We start from the raw sequence: 14,845 nt of genomic DNA, 5'->3' as shown, positions 1-14,845 counted from the left end.
TCATTTTTCCTATTTCCTGCACCAATTCTGGGGATGGCAGGTAAGGAGTGGCACAGAATGGGAGCCCAGTGCCTAATGGCGATAGAGGGAGAAGGGCAGGGGCTGGTGGAGGGCGGGGGGTAGAGGGGAGAGAGGGCCTCCTATCTCCTCCTGCAGTGCTTCTGTCATCCAGGAAGCCAAACAGGAAAGAGGTAGTAGTAGCATAGATATAAGAGGTAAGGGGCAAGTGCTGTGAGGCAGAAAACAAGGAAAATGAAATAATACTAAAATATCTCCTTTATAAATTTCTGAACAACTAGCAAAATTGTTTCACATGTATTGTCTTTAATCTGAGAACATAACTAGATCTGATTTCTACTTCTGTCTGTGCTCTGTGAAAAATACAATTTTACATCTCTATACCTATAAATAGAGAGGATAAACATACTTTACTCACATGACTTTGGGATGAGAGCTTTGTGCATATTGATGAGCCTATGCTTGAAATATGCTTAGAGATTCTCAAAAAATGCAAGAGCACTTAAAATGTACTGGGCAGTTACCAAGCACCAGGAATTGTGCTAATTGCTCTTCCTACATTTTGTCAGTTGATTCTTTTAACAAGGCTATAAAGAACAGACTACCAGTTTCCTCATTTTAACGATAGGAAATTGGGACTTACTAAGAACAAGTAACTTATCTGACCTCACACAGCTGGTTACTTTCAGCCACTCTGTAATACTGACTTGATTTAAACACATAATATCAAGCTTGAAGGAGAAGGTTTTCAATGATTCCAAAAACATGTACCAAACAGGAAGGATAAGGAGATGTTCATTCAAACACATTGTGTAGACTAGAAATAGTCAAAGGCTAGAGTCGAGATTCCTAGCTTCAGACAGAGCTAGTCAAAGGAAGTTAGATATTGGGAAACACAGTCCCAAACCACCAAGGATAATACATAGTAAAGATTTAAAATCCAGGTTGGGGGTGCCTGGGTGGCTCAGTCAGTTAAGCATCTCCCTTTGGCTCAGGTCACGATCCCAGGGTCCTGGGATTGAGCCCCACATCGGGCTCCTTGCTCAGTGAAGAGTCTGCTTCTCCCTCTCCCTCTACCCGTACCCCTGTCCATACTCACCCTCTCTGTCTCAAATAAATAAAACCTTAAAAAAAATCCACATTAACTGGTATTGGATTTAGCATCATGAAACAGAAAACCCTTGTAGTGACTTAAACTAGGTCATAAATGTACTTCTTTCTTACATAAACATAGACTCTTAAGTCTCTTTGCTCTACTCATTTCTACATGTGTTTTCTGTCAGGTCTAACTTGGATGCTGTAGCTCTAGCTGTTGTATTTGCATTCCAGCCATCAGGAAGAAGGAAAGGTCAAGTAAAAGGCACACCCCTTCCCTTATAATAGAGTACTTCCTGGAAGTTCCACACATCACTTCCACTTACATCCCTTTATCCAGGACTTAGTCACGTGGCTACACCCATGCACAAAAGTAGCTAGGTAATATCGTCTGTTCCAAGAGACCATATGCTAAGCAAAAATGGAAGTGAATAAAGGGAGAAAGGATATTCATAGCACAAGAAGCACCATTCGTCTCAGAAAGACATATGAGGACATTTACGATTGGGCCACTTCTCCCCTGTCTTTGAGATCGCACCAACCCCACACCAACAGCTAGCTCAGCTAGCTACTGCATCTCTGAGCATCAGAGCATCCAGTACTTTCCTCTCCTATGGGCTCCAAGTACAAAGGGTTGTCACCAGATATTTACTCACCTGCCTCTCAGCACATATACCTCCAGGGTAGCTCCTAGGTCTTCACCTCTCCCTCTGGAGCCCCCTGACCCAGCCCCTGCCAGACACGCTGGTGTCCAAAATTTATATGACTTTCAGAACTCTTTGCACCTCGGTATGCCATTGTCAAAAGTCAAGCTATTAGCCACTAGGGCCTAAATATAGTTGGATGTATCTTCTTTAGTTCAAAAAAACATTTGTGTGTGGGTGGGGGGAGAATACATTTGCATGACTCTAATATCAAAACTCTAATAAAGAAATACACTGAGTGTCTTGCACTATGTCTTCTATCTACTCCATTCATTTCCTCCCCCAAAGGAACCACTTTTATTAATTTCCTTTCTACCTCCCAGTGTTTCTTTATGCATATGCAAGCAAATATGAATACTTGCTTATTTTTCCTCCATTTCTCACACAAGTATAGCACTGTTCCACTTCTTTCTCTCTTCCACTGAATAACATAAGCTAGCCATCATACTGTGTCAGTAAAAAGAGCACATCCTGGCTCCTTTTTTTTCTTTTCTTTCCCCTGGCTCTTGTTTAAGTGGCATAGGCTCCCACTGTGTGGGTGTGGCGCTGAAGATGTTATTTCATATACAGCGAAGTAAACCTATAAAATAATTTCCAAACGTGGAAATTCTGCATGAAAGGGCAAATGAATTTGCCATTTGTGTAGCTAATGTGGTATAGCATTCCTAAATTAAAAAAAAAAAAATAAAGAAAAACAGCTAAACCTGAAGTAAGTCATCTTTTATGCATTTAAAAAAATATATTTTCTAAGTAAATAGACCATAAAGATAGCTGGGCAAATTATGTCATTGTCAGTGGACTGTTATGTCACATTCACAGTGGACCACAGAAAGCACCAGTTGTGAAAAATCACTCTGGCTTTGCTCTTTTTTACAAACACTGTGCATCTGAACCCAGTGATTTTCTTGGCATTTACAAAAAGGCCATTTCTGCCTGGGGTTTGTACCACTACAAAGCTTATAATGGAGCTATAGACAAAATGACAAATTCCCCACATTGGAGGCACTTTCTTGGAAGCAAGCAACGCAGACACACATGCCACTCTGGGACTCTGAAAACATCACAGCATATCAAATTGCTGGACGTCTGTGGTTTCCTGTCCATGGGTGGGAAAGGACAGGAGCTATCTCTCTGGACCTCAGCAAATGGGCTGCAGCTAGGTTGTAGCCCATATCCATCTGCATCCACCCAAGAGATACTCTTTTGTGAGTTTCTTCTGTGAGTTCAGAGTTCCTGCCCCCTGTCAATACAAGCACAGAGACTACCAGCTCAAATACCCTCTTGACAAAACTGGTCTTTAGGGAGTGTGTACATTTAGGAGCATGTCCAAGTTCACAAAAAGACCAGAGCTGATCACGTGCCGAGATCCAGAAAGATGAAAGGAGAGTCAGGGCCTCCAACCCTGCCACCAACAAGCCTTAAACCCATAAGCTTGAGGGCCATGGCCTTCATGAGCAAAAACAAGCAATGCTGTCCTCTCCCACTTCTTCCACCATCCTGTTCTAGTTGGTTTGTATTCAACATCAAGGCCAGATGACAGTCACTTTCAAAATATTTCATTTCCATAGTGACCTAATGGTTGGTATTTTATCACAAAATAATGTACATTATATCATAAAATATATTTAGAAATAAAAATGTTTATATTTATATATATACATATGTAAGTATACCTATATATGGTCTATACACTCATATATATGTGTGTGTGTGTATACGTGTATATATATGTGTGTGTGTGTGTATATATACTGTGTGTGTGCACATGTGCCTTTGATGCTAATCACTGCATGATCTTTCTAGAAAGTGCAAGACTATAACATAAACTCTCTCTCTAGTCCTAGGTACATTTTCCCTTCAGAGCACAGTGTTGTAGTAAAGAGGAGGAAGAGGAGGTGAGCGGCAAAATGATAACAGCTATTAACATGACCATGAAGCCCAAGACGATATTGGTAAAGAAAGTACCAATAAGTAGTTCAAGGTCTTCAGCTGGACTAGAAGAACCCAGGACTTTGGAGATCCAAAGTTCTCAGTTCCAGTTCTTTCTTCCTGTCTTGGCAGCCCTGAGATCTGTGGAGGAGTATCTCTGTGACACAGCCTGTTTCCTGGGCTGATAATGAGAGGGTTATGCTAGATGCAATCTGGCATCATAGTGTCCATATCTCATCAAAGCTGGAGCGGCCTGCCCTCCTAGGCAGTGTAGGAACATGGAAGGGGCAAACACAAGAAGATGATTCTATGTGCTCTGATGGTATTCCAAATGAAAGTTGCCTGAAGCCGAGAACACCAAAGCGTCCAACTTGCCTTCCTTGGAGACTTCCATGATTTGAGCCAAATTAACAGTCAAATCTGAACTGTTGTTTAAATGAACACGGGGCAGTGGTTCTCTGGAGCTCACTCTAAGTCAGAATTTGCTGTCTACTCTGATGCTTGTTTAATTTTTTTTGTTTTGTTTTGTTTTATGATAGTCACACAGAGAGAGAGAGAGAGGCAGAGACACGGGCAGAGGGAGAAGCAGGCTCCATGCACCGGGAGCCCGACGTGGGACTAGATCCCGGGTCTCCAGGATCGCGCCCTGGGCCAAAGGCAGGCGCTAAACCGCTGCGCCACCCAGGGATCCCTCTGATGCTTGTTTAAAGAAAGGATGGCATTGGTGGTAAAACCCTGTATCTGTTTCACAATACAGATAAGCAGCCATAGTTCCTACCCCAATCATTGTTGCTGAACTATCTACATTCATCTAACCTGTGGCCCAGGGAGACTATTTGAAATATAACAAAATATGTAAGTGGAGGCATTCTTCAGGCAAGGGGTGCCAGAGCTATATTTTGGCACATTTTAGTCCGGGTCACCAACTGTCCCTGGTTGCTAACCCACTGCTCTGTCTCAGCACCCCCTGTGACTTGCTGTGTAGCAGCATATGATCTACTCCTTCCAGAAGTTCTCTCCTGTCAGGCCTTTCATGTGCTGTATTCCCTAGACTCCCCTTCTAGCTGAATGGCCCGCTCCTCCATCTCTTTGGTGGGATCTTCCTCTCTCGAAGCCTCTCCGTGTGAGCTATTATTTCCCAATCCTATAGTCTGAATGAAGCCATCTACATATGGAGGCCCTCAAATTCCTATCCCACACCTGGCTTCTGGGCAATAGGCTCACAGCCCAACTTTGTCTCTTGAATGTCTCTGCCTGTAGAGCCAAGGGGCCTCTCAGACTCCAGATGTTCTACATGTGTATCGTTATTCACACTTTACCCAGATGTTCCATTGTAGTCGATGATGCCACCCTCCACCCGTTAAACTTCAGGGGTATTCCTGGATACCTCTTTACCCCAAACTGCACACTGAATTGAGCAACAAGCCCTGTCCGCTCTGCCTCAACCTCATGCATCCTTCCCTGTGCTTGTGGCTACCCCCCTAATGCAAGCCACCAATGTATCTGCTCTGAACAACTGCCTCTGCCTCCCAACTGAGCTCCCTGCTCAGACTCCTACCTTCCTTCAATTGATCCATCCCCTCAGCAGGACAGTGATGTTTTAACAGTGCAAACCAGGTCTCTCTTCTGTTGAACCCTTTCAGTGGCCCCTAACATTCACAAGCATGTTAGCGGCACTGCCATCTGGAGCCCACCTCTTCTGCTGCCCCTCGTATGTCCCTGTTTCTAGCCTTGCTCTAGCATAAAACCTCTCAGGCCCTCCAGTTTTCCAGTGTCCTCTGTTTGAGCATCTGTTCCACTGGGTCTTGACTAGCAGACCCCAGCTCATCCTTCCAGGCTCAGGATCACCTTATCAGACCGAAGGCCTGTTCTGGCCACCCCCACTGACACACTATATCATGTTGCCCTGTTAAATCACTCTCTTCACTGCACTTCACACCAGCAGGTTATCCTGCCTGTTTGTTATTTGTTGGTTGCCTGCCTCCTTCGCCAAGTGTCTACCCCATCAGGAGTTTTGTTTCCCGTGTTCACTGTTCTATCTCCAGAGCCTAGCACACTGCCTGCCACATGCTAGGTGCTCAATAAATATTTGTTGAGTGAATAAGTGATGTCAGGTACCTTAAAAAATAAAAAAAAAGCTGGGTCTTCCTTTGTTCTTCATCCTCACACTATATAGACGGCATTTCTCTCAGTAAATTTTCCTAGTATCTCATTAAATGGTGCTTCTTACTCATGTGGTGAAGATAAATGGACAGTTTACTCTTGAGTGTACATTATAATAGAGCCATTAGTGGTTATTAATCACATACCACTGAACCCCCTTTACAGCCCCAGGCAGCCTAATGGAGAGCATCCGTCACACCCCGAAGGGCATTCCCACTTCACGTCACAAAGTGGAAAATGTGAAATGAGTCTACCCAACAAGTCACATGTACAAGCCCCACAAAACAGAAAATAATCCTAACACGGTCTCCATTCTTGGAGCCTTGACCCAGGCAGCTATGGAGTGGCTCCTAGTGGCTCCGTGGGGACGTGGCATGTGCTCCCACCTTCAGTTTGGGACTCTTACTCCACTCCTTGCCTCCTGCCCTCTGAGAGGCCCTGGTTACCGCATAAGGTTCCCAGTAGCCACTCTCACCCACTCACGTGTGCTGTCTGGTATTTTCATTTCTCTCCAGTTTTCTCACTGCTGCTTCAGTGCAGGCTCTCCTGGGCCCTCACCCGGCTGTCCATATTGCCTCTGGTACTTCACCCACGTGCATCCAGAAGGACCCTTCCAAAGGACAAATGAGGCCTCTTCCCCCACCTCAGGTCAGTTTCATCTGCTTCACATGTGATACTTGAGGACAAGTCTATATTCAATCACCATTCTACCCAAGAGTCTTGCCCAGGGCCTGGCAAGAAGTACACCTCAGTAAAAACTGTACTGAGTACATGGGCGGCAGCTCTGTGGAGTGCACCAGCACAAGTTTCCCTGCAACCCAGCTGGAGTCCTTCAGTTACGTAAAGCCTGTGCCCACGCATGAGAGATCCCGGCTCTATGCTCAGGTAGGAAACACCGTTGCTTGAACTTTGCAAATCATCACTCCTCGGTCTGCTCTCAGGATGAAAGACACCAGACTCATATCCTGGGCTCATCAACTCTATACCAGGTAAACCCTTTCAATATGCTGTTGTAACTCCAAGAAAAGTATTTGCATTTTCAATAAAAACCTGCTGCATCTGTGTGTGTATCTTGGGAGACTATCATCCTGGCATGACCGGCATCAGGAGAGGTAGACTCTCCTATGAGTGCACCACAGAGGGACCTGAGCTCCCCTCCCTTGCCTTCTTGAGCCCATGCAGCCAGATCCCTGCCCCAGCACTCCACCTGAGGAGTCATTGCCCATCAGGTCATTACTTAGAAGAAGGGAAAGAAAGCAGAAATGCTCTGCACAAGAAAGTGGGGTACATCTGAGAATGCTGCATTGAGCAGAACAGTAAGGAACCCCAAAACGAGAGAAAGGAAGGAGAGCTAGGAAAGGAAGAGCCTCAAGGAGTGAAGAGAATCCTGAGAAAACAGCAGGAAGCAAGACTTGGCCAATGGGCAATTTCCTTGAGGAGGAAATGATTTTTAAGCAGTCATGTTGACAGTGCAACCACGCCTTCTGCATTGTACTATAATCCCATGCTGTGATCCCAAATACAAAAGCAAGAATGGGCAGCCTAATGTTAGATGCACATGGGAACGCACAGGCCCAGGACCACAGCAAGGCAAGCTTGGTTAGCAAGCAAAACAGGAGCCACGGAAACAACAGCCAGGAAACACAGCTTTGTTCTGTGAACCTATGAAAAAATACTTTTACTAACAAGCAAAAAGACATTGCATTAAAAAAACTTATTTTCTGGGGCACCTGGGTGGCTCTGTTGGTTAAGCATCCGACTCTTGGCTTCAGCTCAGGTCATGGTCTCAGGGTCCTGAGATCAGGATCTGTGCTCAGTGCAGAATCCGTTTGAGATCCTCTTTCTCCCTCCCCTTTCTCTCTAAAATAAACTCTTTTTTAAAAAGAAATTTATTTTCTAAAATTAACTTCCAGAAACTTTTCTGTTGGAAATTATTTCAGGGGAATGAAGTATCCCACTGCTACCTGGAAGATCCCAGCCATCCTGGATGCAGGGAAGCAGCCTGGATTTCCAGCCCAGGTGCACAGGTGTCTATAAGGATTTCTGGACACCACATTCTGTCCCTCTCTTAACCCTGTAGTTTCCAAGGAAACAGGACTGAGTCTGTCTCCTCCTTAGCCCAGGCTGATGTTAATTTGTTTACACACAGCCCTGCGTTGCTTTGAGCCCATCAAAACCCTGGGTTATTTGAATTTTAGCTAAATCCTACCATTTCCCCAACTCCCGTTATAACCTCGCAGCTTCCTTTGTTTAATGAGATCCTCTGGGGTTCCCCTGGAAGACTCCCCTATGTTGTAACAAGTCAGCAAATCTCACTGATCCACACATTTATCCCTGGTGATCTTTGGCTTTATTATTTCTGACATTCCAGGGAAAGCAATCCCTAAATGTACACAGGAATATTGTGGAAGGTGAGGAATTCCCTCAGTACAACAGAAAGAAAAGTCTTATTATACATGATAATAATACTGCATTACAATGTAACAGGAGGTTTTAGAGTCTGACAGTCCTGGCTGAGATTTCAGTTCCCCTGCTTACTAGCAGGACATTGCTCAATTTGTCTAATTTCTACTATCTTCATTCTGGGGTGTTTTGAGGATTTAATGAGATAATGCATGAGAAATGTTTATTACTGTCCCTGTCTTATATTAACTACTCGATAATGGTAACTATTGCTACCTGTAAACTAGGTACGGATATGAATATGAAATGGAAAAAAAAAATCATGAAAAAAAATCAGGGGGATCCCTGGGTGGCGCAGCGGTTTGGCGCCTGCCTTTGGCCCAGGGCGCGATCCTGGAGACCCGGGATCGAGTCCTACGTCGGGCTCCCTGCATGGAGCCTGCTTCTCCCTCTGCCTGTGTCTCTGCCTCTCTCTCTCTCTCTCTCTCTCTCTCTCTGTGACTATCATAAATAAATAAAAATTAAAAAAAAAAGAAAAAGAAAAAAATCAGCTCTTTTGAAGTTGTAGGATTCAGGTGATTTTCTTTTATATTCTCTTTTGTTTTCCTTTTATTGTTACATTTCCAATCTCTCCCAGGCACACAGCTAAACAACAGGCCTGCTCCTTCAGCAGATTTCCCCATCTCAGTTAATGCAACTCTGTTGCTCCCACTGCTTGAGCCAAAACACCTGAAGTCATGTGCCATCCTCTCTCCTGCCTCACATCTAAATAAATAATCCTTTTGGCTCTTCCTTCAAAATGCCACCACTCATCCCCACCTTGGCCTCCAACCTTCTGACCCAGTCGACCATCACCATTGCCTTAGTTGCTGAAACTGCATCCTCAGTGGTCTTCCTGCTTCCCCCATCACTCCCCTACTGAGCATGCTCCACTCAGCAACCAGGAAGAGCCTTTTAATATATAAATCCTACTGCTCCCCTCATCTGCTCAAACCCTCCAATGACATACACCTCACTACAATCTTTACAGTGGCTTACCCATTCCTACACAATCTGGTCCTGGTTACTTCTGTGAATTTTTTTCCACACCAGCCACAATAACTTCTTTGCTATTCCTTGAAATGTTAAGGGTGCTCTACCTCAGAGCGTTTGCACTTACTGTTCCTTCTTACTCCAGATTTCCCTATGGCTCACTCCCTCACTTCCTTCAAATCTATGCCCAAATGCCACTTTCTCAGAGATGTCTCCCTGAACACTGTAAATACACACGCACGCACGCACGCGCGCACAGCCACACACACACACAGAGCAAATTCCCCCCTCCCACTGCACCCTACCTCCCATACTCTTTTTTCCCCTCATAGCATCTACTGCCATCAGACGTGCAACATATTTAAATTTCTCTTTATCTCTTCTCCCTACCATTAGAGAAAAAGTTTCCAAAAAACAAAAAGTAAAAGAATAAAAGGTTCCACTTCATTAGGGGTTTTGTTTTGTTCACTACTGTGTCTCCAGCATATAAAGCAAAGTTAACATAAAATAGGTGTTCAATTAATATTTTTTTTTCTTTTTTTTTTTTCATTTTTCATTTTCTTTTTTTATTGGTGTTCAATTTACTAACATACAGATTAATACCCAGTGCCCGTCACCCATTCACTCCCACCCCCCGCCCTCCTCCCCTTCTACCACCCCTAGTTCGTTAATGAGATGTATGCAGGAAATCAAGGTTTTTTGTTTTTTTAATTTTTATTTATGATAGTCACAGAGAGAGAGAGAGAGAGACAGAGACAGAGGGAGAAGCAGGCTGCATGCACCGGGAGCCCGACGTGGGATTCGATCCCGGGTCTCCAGGATCGCGCCCTGGGCCAAAGGCAGGCGCCAAACCGCTGCGCCACCCAGGGATCCCGGAAATCAAGGTTTTAATGGGTGTTAATTAATTGCCATGCACTCCTGAGTAATAGAGATAATATTTTTCTTTTTGATCACACAAAACAATAGAAAGAATGATTTCCTCCCAGACATATCAGGGCTAGGGACTTTCCTACTGCTGCTTCTGAAGACTCCCCAGAGGTCATGGATTCACATGTCTGTGTTCACATGCACACACACTCTTGCATACTGTAGGCCAAAGACAAAAAGCTCACTAAAGAAGGTAGGCAGTCTATTGCCATGCCACACCAAACAGCAGCGGCAATTACTTCTATTTTAAGAGCTCTAAATCAGCTTGCTCAATGACCCCAAAGAGCTTTGCTTAGTGTCTTCGTGTGGTGACTCTCAAAAAGCAGGCCCAGATCAGCAGCAGCAGCAGCAGCATCTCCTGGGAACATGTTGGAAATGTGAGTTGAGCCCACTAAAACAGAAGTTTTGGGGGATCAGGCCCAGCACTCTGTAGTTTAACAGGCCCTCCAGGTGATTCCAATGCACTCAAGTTTGAGAACTGCTGCCTTAGTGGATAAACAGGAGCTTATGAGAAGAACAAAACATGCAAAAGACAGGTAAAATTGTCAAGTGCCATGTTAAGTCTAATATTGAGTCCTGACTTGAATGTATCAAGCTGTATAAAACTGCAGTAACATTGGGAGGTGAGGGGAACTGGCTCTCAGGAGAGCAGAAATCCTATTGCTTCTCCATCACTGATCTCTTACTCTGATCCAGCTGTTCCTGTCAGGATGGTGTGAAATGAATTCACAATGTCATCAGCTTCCCAAGGAACAGGTGTCTCTGCCATCTCACAGCAACCACTATCACTGCCTGCACTAATTGGGCTGCCCTTGTCAGGTCCTTTAAGAATCAAAGGGACTAAATGAGCCCTGGAAATTAAATCACTTTTCATAGGCTCAGAACTGTCTCAGCCCCACCCCCCACTCCAACCAATTTCAGTCTCAGTATATGGGAAATATGGGACACCATGGGAGCAGCATGAAAATATAGGCCATTGCTGAAGTTTGTGGGAGGAAAAACAGAACCCAGGCCTTCTGCCCTAGTTACACTACATTTTTAGCTCATAGTGAACAAGGACTCTTTTGGTTAATGACGTCATCAATATCCACCCACACTGCTTCTGGACCCAGGAGCCAATGAACCTGTACAGAAAAAGGTACAGGTTCTTCCTAAAATGTCACTCCTTTGTCTGATCTCTAGGATGCCTTTCTACTGCACTTAGAATAAAATCCTAAACTCCTCAACAACATAACAACCCAATTCAAAAATCAGCAAGGGATTTGAATAGACATTTCTCCAGAGAATATATACAAATGACCAATATGCATGTGAAAAGATGCTCAACATCACTAATCATTAGAGAGATGCAAATCAGACCACAGTCTGATACCACCCCACATCCACTACTATAGTTATTATTTTTTTTAATCCAGAACATTGTAATTGTTGGTAAGAATGTTGACAAATTGGACCCTCTGTAAATTGCTGGTGAGAATATAAAATGGTACAGCCATTGTGGAAAATAGTGTGGCGTTTCTTCAAAAAATTAAACACAGAATTACCATATGATCTACCAATTCTTCTTAATATATATTCAAAATAATTGAAAGCAGGGACTCAAACACATATTTGTACACCAGTGTTCAAAGTAGCATTATACAAAATAGCAAAAAGGTAGAAACAGCTCAACTGTCCATTACAGGTTAGAGAAATGGATAAACAAAATGTGCTATATGCATGTAATAGAATATTAATCTTAAAAAGGAATGAAATTCTGATACATGTTACACCATAGATTAATGGTGAAGACATTCAGCTGAGTGTAATAAGCCAGACACAAAAGGACAAATACTGCATGATTTCTCTTATTCAAGTTTCCTAAAGTAGTCACATTCATAGATAAAGAAAGTAAACTAGTAGTTGCCAGAACATGGAAGGACGGGGAATGGGGAGTTAATGTTTAACAGATAGACAGTTTGTTTGGGAAGATGAAAGAGTTCTGGAGTGGACAGTGGTAATGGCTGCACAACAATGTCAATGTACTTAATGCCACAAACCATATACTTAAAAATGGTTAAAATGATAAATTTGATGTTATGTATATTTTACCACAATAAAAAATTTAAAAACTCCAAACTCCTCTCCTAATTGGACCTCTACCCATTTCTTCACCACTCTCTCATATTGCCCCATCTCTGCTACCCATGCTTCAGCCACCCCATTCTTATTTCAGGTCCTCAGACATGCCAACCTCTTTCTTGCCTCAGAGCCTTTGCATATACCTTTTCCTCATCAAGAACATTCTTCTCGCTATTCTTTGCAGATATAAGTACTTTTAAACCTTTGAATCTATGACAAAAGCTAGCTATATATACAGCAAGCTGCTTCGATCTTCCTCTGGGGTATGGGGCTAGACCTGATTTCCCAGCCTTCCTTGTAGTTAGATGTGTCACATGACAGTGGGCACAAATAGCATGCATCACTTATGGGCTCGTTATCTCCTATAACAAAACGACAATGCAGAAGAGCACAGTGACCTGTGAAAGCTGTGTTGAAAACTGAGGAGCCAACAGATGGAAGGGGCCAGGGTTTCTGAATTACTGCATGGAAAGGAACCACCTGCTGATAAAATAATTTGGATTTTATATGAGTGATTTTAAAAAACCCTTGTTTTAGAGCCTTTATATATTTTGCAGTGCTCCTCTTATGATTAAAACACTAATCTTTAATACAAATCTCATAGGTATTCTCTGCCCTACCAATGACAAAAATCTTTACCCCTCCATCATTCTCTGTGTCACCATGTTGTTTCTTTTCCTCTTTTCATACTTTGTAACTTATTTACTCATTTTAACATACTAATTTTGGTATGTCTCTCCCACTAGAATGCAAATTGTGTCTTGTTTGTTACTCTATTTCCCACTGCCTAATACAAACTTAATAACACATCCTGCGTAAATGAATAAAGGTCTCAATTCCAGCACAGGTATCAGTGGCACTTGTCCATTTAGTTAGGCTCTCCACTGCACTCCTGCCATTTTATGTCTTCATCAGTCCTCTTCTTGATGGTCCCTCAGCTTTTAAAACTTACACACATTCATGGTGAACCCTTTCATACATGGTTCCATAATGCTGCAAAGGATGTCACAGCTGTTTGTCCCCCTCACATTGAACTTGTCCGGAGTGTATTTGCATTCCTAGTGTGTAGCATGTAGTAGGCAGTCAAACGAATTGAGTGAGCAAGTGAATCTGTCAAGAAAAGGATATGAAACTGATCCTATCTTAAGGCAGAGGCACAACACAGAATGCAGCATTTGCAAAGTTTGGCCTGCTCCTTGTCTAGACGAGTTTCATGAGTCACCACACCTAAGGGATGGAGCATGGTCTGGAAAAGCCATGGTAGGGGGAGCAGGAGACATGGGCTCAGAGCCCACTCAGTCTCACTGTACACTCTCTGGCAACTCACCTTATCTCTCCTAGACTCAAATCTCTTATCTGTAAAAAGTGAGATTTGGGCTAAACAGTATTGAAAGACTTTTAATTTTAAAATGACATTATTTAAATCTGGGAAGCCAAAGAAGAAATAAAGAACAATGCTCTATCTGTATAAATTCAGAAGCCACTACCACATGTAGTAATGGCATGTCTGAAATGTGGCTGGTCCAGATTAAAAGATGCTGTAAGTACGAAATGTACACTGAATTGCAATGTTAATAATTTTATATTGATTACAGGTAGAAATGGTAACATTTTATATGTAAATTTAATATACTATTAAGACTATTTGTACCCACGTTTTTGTATTTCTTTAAACATCATTACTAGAAATCTTAAAATTATGCATGTGACTTGTTTTGTGGACCACACCATTCTGTGCCATCATTAGTACTGTAATCCAACTATGGAATCCAAACTAAGTACATAAATCATTGCTTCTATATCCTTCCTTGAGTTTTTCAAATTCATTGTCAAATAAATCCAAAAGAGGTTCACCAAAGTATAATTATCTATGAGACTTCATCCTAACCTACAGCGTGCCCATGTAGACACTAAGAAATTTTGTTTCATAACTAGTTTGTGTTAAGTGGATACTATTAGTGAGAAAGAAAACACCTAAAGCAATGGAAAAAACTGTAAGGCTGACACGGTTCTGATGGAGACTGTGAATGACACATCTTTTCTAGATACGGGATAGCTCTACTTCCTCCCATAAGTCTCAGATGTAGTATCTGTGTTACAGGAAAGGCAGGAAGAGTATCCACTCTTTGTTTCACTCATTTCAGAAATGACCAAATTCTGAGCTGAGATGGTGGCTGGGGCCAGGTAGATCTAGGGGAAACAGCGATGAGAAGTATGGGGGAAAGTAAATGTCCCTTAAGACAGGAGACATTTGAGAGAGGCAGAGAGGGACCACAGAGAGAGACCAGAAGAGAGATTGTGGAGGTGGCTTGTAAGGATCAGCAGCTTCAGCATCACCTGGGAACTTGATGGAAATATAAATTCTTGGGCCCATGCCAAGTGGTTGATATGGAAGCACTTTATCTCCTTTCTGAGACTTTTCCCTCTTCACAGAGTCTTGGGGAAATGCTTTC

General features: G+C 43.0%; 1 protein-coding gene across 3 annotated transcripts in view; it reads right to left on the bottom strand.

The window, feature by feature from the left end:
• Positions 1-14,845, bottom strand: part of FRMD4A (FERM domain containing 4A) — a 741,134-nt gene that overhangs the window by 655,548 nt on the left and 70,741 nt on the right. The gene's annotated exons all lie outside the window — the stretch shown is intronic.

This window comes from Canis aureus, chromosome 5, assembly GCF_053574225.1.
Source record: "Canis aureus isolate CA01 chromosome 5, VMU_Caureus_v.1.0, whole genome shotgun sequence".
NCBI classification, from domain to species: domain Eukaryota; kingdom Metazoa; phylum Chordata; class Mammalia; order Carnivora; family Canidae; genus Canis; species Canis aureus.
The sequence above is the reverse complement of the archived record's forward strand: the minus strand, read 5'-3'. Positions and strand labels throughout refer to the sequence as shown.